A 9767-nucleotide genomic window follows, 5' to 3' on the forward strand; every position below is an offset into this window, starting at 1 on the left:
AATAAAACCAAACTAAAATAATGATAAATCATTCTTTCAGTATCGAATTGATTCAGTGCTATTTGATTCAAAGTTCAAGTTAATCAAGTAACCGATTAATAGAATCGAACATCGCTTACAATAACTAAAGATATAATTTTTTACTGTCTTGCTCTTCTTGAGCTCTTCCTACCAGAATTATTTCACTTCCAAATCGTTTAAGAAGTTACCAACATCGTATAAGACGTTGCCAACAACGACACATTTTCAAAAACGTGTCAGTCACTTGTTTATACTTTTCATAACTTACCCCAGTGGGATTCAAATCCTTATAAGGAAACAAAGTCACACACAGCCTGGAAGAATTTACCCTTTGATCAGGTCATGTCAAGTGACCCAAGAGTAAACTGTGTTGCTTGTTTTCCTGAATCGCTCTTTAATATGATTTACTTGTTTCATAAAACAAAAACACAAATAAATCCTAAATCCTTACGATACGGATAAATTAGACGCTTGCGAAATCAGCGAACGTGTTGAAATATTGATTTTCTAAATGAGAAAAATTGTTCAGCTGTAAAGTTTGCAGGAAACGTGTGCAGAGCTGTTAGCCAATCTCAGAAAGCTATGAAATCACGTGAGACGAGCGACAACGTGGCGCGAATTTCAAGTTTTGTTGTTCAACTTTGGGGAGGAAGTGCCGGGAAACTCGTGTTTCGTACAACACGAAATAGGTAAATTATTTACCATTTCCGAATTTCTTAGCATCTCGCTAGCTAGTCAGTGAAAGGAGTAGTACATTTTTTTGCTGACTTCAAGGGAAAAGTGAAAAAGTTTGAAGAAGAACATTATTAGCTGAAGCGGTGTGACATTCAAACATGAATAATTCACGAGCCGTTTGTCTTATTTCTGCAATTATTCAAGACACCGGAAAGGTAAGCTTTGCTTCTCACAATAAGCTAAACAGTGTGTTTTATCGGAAGTATTCTTCAAGCGGTGGGTTGATAAAAAGTGCCTTAAATTTGCAGCACAACAGGATATTTTTACTTTTATCTTACATCTGCTTACATGCAAATCGTATAGAGCGTTTTCAGTCACGTGACCAGCAGCCATGCAAATTTATTCGAACAAAAGAAACTGTTTACATAAGAAAAGAGTTGAACTCCCAAAGGATTGGTTTGGTACACCGAACATGGCCGCCGTTTCACTGTTTTGGAACACCAATATGGCTGCCGTGACGTCATGCGAAAACTCTCTTTTGGGAAGTTATTTGTTTACAAACATTGTTTTTGTCATTTAAATGTTCAAAACGTTAAACAAAAGAACTCTTTGTTTCACCGACCAATAGTTCTCTGGCTGGCATATTAATAACGATAGGTGACGTCACTGGTATCTTTGCTATTGTTTCTTTGCGCAATTTTCGTGCGTCGTCGGCTATACCATAAAGAATGAAAGGGAATTCTATTTTGGAACTTTTATTTCATTTTAACTAGACGCTAAGAAGTTAAGAAAAAAATTGGCGAAGAATTACCTAACTGCACATTGAAGATATCACAAACAAGCGAAACTTGCTTCTTGCTTTTTGCTTCTTCTAAATTCGAGGTTAAATAAAGTATATGTATGTATGTATGTATGCTAGAACTTAGAACCCGAAAATTCAGACTAGAATATGTGTTTCATGCATGATGTTAAAGTTAAGGGAAAAAATACAGCTACTTACTCTTGCGTCGAAATTAAACTTTCATACACTAGGTCAAATATTTTTCGAGGAAATTTGTTACATCAAATTAGATAGACCAGATTCCCTGAGAAGGCTGCCGTCTTGCATATATTTATTTTCTGTGTTTTTTTTTTTTTTCAGTCATTGTCAAGATTTAAAATTTACAGACAAATACATGAAATGGTGAAATAGAATTGATTGTTTAGCTTCTCGTACAACGTAGAGGGATTTTAAGATATTAGTAATTATTTCATTTCCTCAAAGTTTTTACGCCTAAAAAAGGTGAACGCAAATAAATTAATTATCCTTTCGGTTTCTCCAACAGATGTACAACCGTCGTCGTCCTTCATATACAGTCTGGTCAGAAAAGTAATCTTTTAGCTACATCTACCCTGCTCAATTACTCTCAAGAATTACAACCTTGTGGTGGTAGTGGTTAGTGAAATTCTTTGTGGATAGGGGGGAAGGGTTAATTATGTAGAGCTCTGGATAAACCTTACATTCAGACATAAATATATAAACGTTCGGATTCGGCTGCACATAATTTAGATTACAACTTAATTTCCCCTTGGAGTCTGGTATGTGTCTCCCCTAAGATTTCCTGGGTTCGGTACTTTTTCGATTCGGCTTTCGATGTAATTGTTTCGGCCAAATCTCGTCACTGTTCGTCGTCGCCGTCCGGTCTGGCTTCGGCTTCAGAGCGATCTCTCGCCTAGCTAGCACTGTGACATCGGTAATTTTTATTTCTTTCAAGTTCTCCTTTATAACAGTTATTGCTCTGTAATTTAGAAGAACTATTCGGCAAGGTTTATCCAGATAATTAAGTGAGGTAACTATTTTACTATTGGAGAGGAGGCAAGTTTAAGTTTCTCCTTACTAGTTAAATAATATATTTCTAGTTAATGTAGTTCTGGGATTGAAGGGACATTGCACACACCTTAGTTAGCTGTCTTACAAACAGCCCGCGAGAAGGAATCTACCATGAAGAGACGGATCGCATATAGAATCAAAGTGGACATAGTCAGTTCATAGGATTAGGAAGTATGTGGGGAAGCTCATCTCACAAGCCCAGAAGTTTTAACACCTAGGCAGCTACAGGTTTGTCTGTTTGTTTATTCTGCTTTGTGGGGTGAGCCTACTCAATCAAGTCCTGCATTGCACCCCCAACAGCCATTCGTAAAGTAGAAAAGTGGGAGAAAGTTCAACTTTACACAGAGCCGCATTTCTCCAATAATAGTCTCGACTTTCCATGATTAAACGCGCATCCTCAAAACGCAAACGAGAAAAGCGCGCACGTTGCAAAAGACTTGTACACAGACAGGCCACGCAGACAAGGAAAGTGCGCTCGTGCCAGTCTCATCTCCCAATAACGTTAATCGCACTTCATCTATCCAAAAAAGGGTCAAGTTGTTGATAGTTCCACCTCGCAAACAATCGCATCTCTTCAGCTATATCTTCAATTCACATCAAGCTCCGTATTACACAACGGCAGGATCAGTTCAGGAAATTTCGGTGTTGTACGCAGCCGGATCTCTCCAGTTGTATCCTCGAATTACTTGAAGCGGATCCATCTACACAACTTAAAAACAAGTTGAGGAACTTTTACATCAAGCGCGCTCCATTCATCTAGCTAGTGAAGAGTCGAAATGTCAACAGTTCCGCCCTGTGCACAGCCACGTCTTCTTCAATTACATCCTTGTCTTCATTTAGGTACACTCCACCCATCTAGTTATAAGAAAAGTCAGGGGTAGTCGATCCTCACACCCAGGCTCTACTCTTCAATTGTACCCGCATTTAACGCTTGTGCTTGGTCGAGTGTGCACGTGCACTATCCATTCAGCAAGAAGACAGGAAACGTGCAGATGGTTCTCCGTCAACGTAATTAACTTTACGAGGCTCTATTCATCCAGTGGGAATACAAGTATTTGGAATGTCAGCCTCATATCCAGGAATGGCACCTGGTGATATTTGCGCACTTTCCATTACCCTGGGGGGTACGGCACTTGTGGTCAACTCAGCACCTAGTGGTAAACACACTCAGAAAGCCTTTTCGTAGAAAGAGGTTTGTTGATTATTTTATTTATTATGTTTTTTTGCTGTGAGCAAGATCATCATGGCGCTTTAAAGTTCAATTTGAAACTCGTATATCTGAGTAAAAAACTTCATCAGGGAGACGTTATGTTGGTTTAGATCAGGTAAGTTAGGATCAGGTAATACTAGGCTTCCACACTTATAGGGAATTTCTTCTTTTTTGTATAAATTGGATCGATTGGTTTAACACTGTTACGTTGTGGGTCTTTCGCCGTTTGCTTTCTCTATTTTTTTTTACTCAGGAAAAGAGCTTGAGGACCCCTTGAGGGACGGAGAGAGACGAATTACTAAGCCCTAAGGTGGACGGGAAGACCAATGGTGACGATTAACTTGGCTGGCCCGGTACCCAAGTACAAAGGTGACGTGATTTCTATCTCATACTTTAGGATAGTAATGTTCTTAGTCAGCTAAAATCTAGAATGGTAAATGCAAAACAACTACAGGATTTCAAACCTTTAAGAAATACCCTCAGTCAGTTCCTTGAGGGACGGAGAGCAGCGTTGGGTTACCAATTAAAGAAAGATCGGCGATAAATCTCAAGCAGTTTAAGACCCACATACGGAGGCTAGATCTAGACAACATCCTAGATGGATATTGTGGCTGCCATCTTTGTAACTCATAATTTTAATTTCTCTTATAAGACTTTTCTGCATATTATTTTTAGATAGTTCTAGTTAGGTGTCCCCTATTAACAGTGGGGATTCTCCACTGCTAAATGTAATCGACACGGTAATAAAGTCATTATTATTATTATTATTATTATTATTATTATTATTGAGGAGCTGAACTTAACAAGCCATGCTTCAGGTTAGTTCTTCTTTCTATCTTACGCTTTCTTAATATGATAATATCCTCAGGTATTAGATTCTACATTAGTAAATGCAAAACAACTACAGTAATAAAATTCTTTGGACAGTGCTCTCATTCAGTTTCTTGCAGGTCGGAGAGCAACGCAGGACTAAGCTCGAAGATGGACCGGGTGCATGACATATGGAAGAAGCGAACCCTTGGCATGCCCAGTAGCCCAGGTCATTTCCATATCATGTTTTTTCGTGTAGTAATGTGTAGCTACGCTGCTCGTTTTCATTTTACAAGTTTCCACCTTACATTGCGGCATTTTCAACATTTTTTGATGAAAAGAAAAGAAATATATTTAGTGAGTGTGTTCATCTCAAACAAGTCCAGTCTTGTTGAAGACACCATCTTATTTCATTGTTTACCAGCTTGCCCTTTTCAGGCGTTCGTTTAGTTGGGGAACAGCGCGAAAAACGGCGAGAAAAAACCTAGAAGAGGGGTTCGGCGTGGAAAAGGTTTGCTGGGTTCGGCCTGTTTTGCGATTCGACTTGCGATGGCAATTTTGTCCCCGCTTTATACCATCACAGGGGCAGGCGAAAATTGAACTAAATAAATAAATTACTTGAAGTAAACGAATAACAAATAAACAACCAAGCAACAAATAAATCAATAAAAAAGTAAACAACCAAATAACCATATAACACTAAAAAAATAACAAATAAACCAACAGATTACTCAATAAACAAATGCAAATAAATAACTCAACTCAATAAATGAACCCAATATGATACACGTACCGTTTAAAGCGGCTGACGCAAATACGTTTAACACGTATTTTCGCTTTTCTCTGACTGTTGCTTTTATGAAACAGGGACTTTCATAAGAGTACCCAGGTTTGCGATTGACTTTGGGAAGCAGTGACTTCTGTGAACATTAATGCATCTCTCACTGGTCACCTCTGTTTCGATGACTAACAATTGTTGTGATATACTTTGCGTTAGGATTTGTGCAAATGGTTTTCAAGATGGTTAATATTCTTTTTTCGTTTGGCGTGTTGCTTGCTTGTGTTTTCTTCTGTTTTATTCGTTGCAGTAAAGTCAAAGAAATTCGGATTGGGCAAACTGAGACAAAGGGATTACAGCTGACAGTTTTTCATTTCTGAGATACCTAGCCATTTATCAAGTCGACGCCGATAAAGGTAAATCAACCAGGGGGGTAGCCAGGATTTTTCAAAGGGGGAGGGGGGGAGGTCACGCTGTGTAAAAGTGAGGGTACTCACTAGATTGTCACGTCGTTTTCGCCGCCCGTTGTAGGTTGTTTGTTTAAAAAAGGCTTACAAAAGGGGGAGGCATGGGAACCCCAGGACCCCCTAGCTACGTTCCTGAAATCAACCAACGTGGCGAGTTTTTGCTACTAATAAACCTAGCCTCAGAGCTGTTACTGAAGTTACATTTGGTTTGTTATTTGATGTTAAGTGTTAATAATTAAAATATCTTACTCCACCACCAACATTCTCTAATGACTTTTACGACTTTTGTTTTACTTTGTAGTCAGCCACCCGTGCTTTTTGTCTAGTCAAACCTCGCACTAGCTTCAGAGAGAAGGGGGCAACCATGCACAGCCGTGCTACGTTACTAAAGCTTCGATTTGAGGCCCTGCGAGGATGGTGAGTGTGTTCATTATATTTCATTGCGTTGCTGGATAGCCTCACTTTTGATCCAAAAACAGGTTTTGGGGTGTAAGGGGTATTACTTTGAATTTTATGAGACGTCCACGTTGCTACTGGGCCCAAGGTGGGCCTTGAACATGTGCTGTGACATTGAGAACTTAACTTCTCTCCATTGTCCTCGCGGCTTTCCCTCGTTAAATATCCTGCCGCTGAAACAAGGCACTCTTTCGCGAGAAATTCCCACAAGCTACAAGGGCTATGTTACGGAAATAAATCTCTTTTTGCTTCTAGGGGTGGTGAATGGTAAATGCGAGACTTTGCGAGAGCGGCGCTTTTCTTTACGGGCCCGAGACCAGAGAGACCAGCGAGAGACCAGAGAGACCAGAGACCAGCGCTTTTCTTTACGAGCCCGAAAAATATTGACTTTATAGATCGCGAGCGTGAGGAGCTCAGACTCTTAAAATTCGAGCCCCAGATTTAGTTGAGAGCTATAAGAATGAGCGAGAATGAGCTTGTACAGAAGTCTTACAAAGGAGCTTTTTCTCGTAAATACTTGTGCCTTTACACAGTTCCACAGGGGACAACAGATAAGTTCTTCGACTTCGTGGGTTTCATCATGAGCTATCGTGGGCTGTGTGTGACTTCTTGATTCCCCTTTTAGCCTTTTGGCCAGTCTTTGCGAACAAGCTGGAACTGGAAATTCGACTATAACACACTACGTTAGGATATCCTAAAACAAACTAACTGGTTTTTTGGCGCCAAAATGACGTTGCGGTAAGTTTTGTAGCTTTTTGTGGAATTCAGACAATTTGGCAGAGGTTAGGATTAACTTTTTCTCGGAAATTTGAAAGTTGCTTTATTGAAATTCAATATCAAGTGACGAGAAGACGTCTTTTATTAAAACAAACAAACGAATCGGAACTTTGAAACCCTTAACCTTGATAAAAGTCGAGACTCCGAGAGAACTTCGTATAAAAATCGAGACTGCGAAACACACATAACCGCTAAAAAAAAGGAGACTGCGAGACCCGTGAAATTCGACTAAAATTTTGCGAGACCCAGAGTTTTTGAAGGACCATTCGCCACCCCTGCTTCTGCGTGCCACAAATGCGCACAAAAATTTCAGCAAGGGCCATGTACTCAGAGGCCCCTCAAACTATTGTCAGCCACAAGTATTTTTTATTTTGTTTTCAACTTGCATCCCCAATGATATGCTAAATGTAGCAGCGTATTACCAAGGCGACTGCAAATAATGCACGCAACGTTGCATGAAGCGGCTGAAGCGTGTGTCCCAAAAGGACAGTGTTATTTCAGTCACCTATTCTCCTTCTCTTTTGCTGCGTCAATTTTATACATGGATTATTTGTGCACTCTCTTAAACGGACAATCTTGTATCCTCTTACCTTTTCGGGTATAGCCCGCAGAAAAAAAGCATAAAGAAGAAAAGAAAGTTTAAATCCACTGACTGAAGCTGGATCTTTACGACCTCTTGTCAGTCTCCTTGTATGAGCAGTTTCATATTATAATGAAAGCAGTTACAGAAGACACTCATTTAATTACTGGACCTTCGTCATCTAAATGCGTTGAAATTAAAGTCACGTTTTACTGAACCCGATCGTCGATAGACTTGTGACTGTCTACTGATGAATCTGCCAATATTTATGTTTAGCCGCCATAATAGTTTTCATAGTATAATGTAAGTTAGCCACGCGTTCTCGAACCAAACTATAAAGATGACTTAACAGAGGAGCTACGTCACCGCGAAAAGGGCCTTTTCCCGTAATGTACAAGAATGCCTTCAATCTTGAGGAGGCCTAAAAGTAATAGTATGCAAAGATAGCATTATAGAGGCCCTTTGCTCCAACCATCCGAGGAGTCTAAAGGAATAGACAAACAAACAAAGCAGAAAAATAACCGAGAGGTGTTAAAAACCAAGAAGTGCGACTGAGAAAGATTGACATGAAATGGATTGTAATTGACAAACTTAAAAAAATTAGACGAAAATAATTTTAAAGATGTGCCATCTGTGAGATAGCACCTTTAAAGAAAAACACATCATCAATAATTAGAGCGCAAGCTCGCAATACGGAAGTCTCGTCGTGCATGCTAACCGCATTGCAGTTGGATTAATCAATTTAGTAGAACATTTTGGCTCCCATCGCGGAATGGGTACATTAATTTCGTGCGCTTAGTTTGTGTTCGGTAGACTTAAAGATTGTTGAACTTTGGCATTCTTATTGAGAGAAGGATTTAGTTATGTAGCATCAATTTATTTAGTCAGAGGGAACAAGTCGCATTGGGATGACTTCGATCTTGTGTCGTCGTGTTAAAAATGTCAGTCATCATTTGGACTTGTTCGCCGGTTGACAAACTAATTCGTCTCGATATGTCTCGATGAATAATAAACAAAATTTTAGCCCGGGGTCGGGATTTCAACATACGATTCAAACGCCTGCAGTTAGAACATCTCAATTCTCAATTGCTCAGCTAATCCTAATCTTAATCATTAACGCTATGCTATATAACCTCCTCTTCTTTTATCCTGGGTTTAGATGTTTCAACTATAGCCGGTTGAGTATTTGGGGCGTGAAAGGAAACTCTGTTTGCCTTTGTGGCTTCGCCAGAGCTGAGTGCCAAACTTCAAACAGGTACATTAATTTCACATACATTTAGTATATGTATTGGAACTGTACATTTTCTTTGAATTTGGAAATATTTCGATGAAGAAAATTCCGAAGCTTGCCAAAATTGCAGTAGCAGGGATTTTTTACATTCAATTATTTCCAAATTGGATTAGGGTGAAATAATAGTAGTGTTGGTCTAATTCTGCTCTTGGAACTGTCCAAATTACTATAGGTTAATTTGGAAACGTACAAATATCAAGTTTTCCCAATGGCTATTATCGCTGTTGTTAAAGGTCTACTTGGGAATAGTATAGAAGGACGAACACGCTAAGCAGCACTCATATTGTTTTTTTAAATTTCGACCTCCTATGAGGAACATATGCTGCCAGTTCAGAGGCCAAAATTTAGGCGGGCCGGAAGGGGTAATTTTTGGCCCAATATCCGGTATCCCTTAATGGCTCAAACACAAACAAGTTTCCTACTCAAAATTGCGGGATATCTGTTCTAAATAAATTTTTTACCTTACAATATCCTGTATCCCGAAAACCCCTAATAGGGCGTCAGTTGAAGTCGGGGTAATCGAATAAATGACCTTTGTCATAAATCACTCCATCCGCCGTGTTTGTCCACCATCCATTTTCCTTAATACAATTCAAACTGTGACTGTGCAAGGTGCATAATTTTGAAGCTGCCAACCTGGATAAAACTATTTGAGATGATTCGAAAAAAAATACCTTCATTCTCCTGCTGTACTGACTAAATTCCAAAACGTAAAGAAATGTTGGCCTACATTTGTTTTAAAAACAATTAAACACGGGGTCTTAAGCGTTCAGCGCGTGTTCTTAAAGGTATTGAATTTCTGGCTAAACATTCGCTTTTCCTAATGTCCGTA

Source organism: Orbicella faveolata, unplaced genomic scaffold (assembly GCF_042242905.1).
Source record: "Orbicella faveolata isolate gen_17 unplaced genomic scaffold, um_ofav_v1 contig_36, whole genome shotgun sequence".
Lineage (NCBI taxonomy): Eukaryota > Metazoa > Cnidaria > Anthozoa > Scleractinia > Merulinidae > Orbicella > Orbicella faveolata.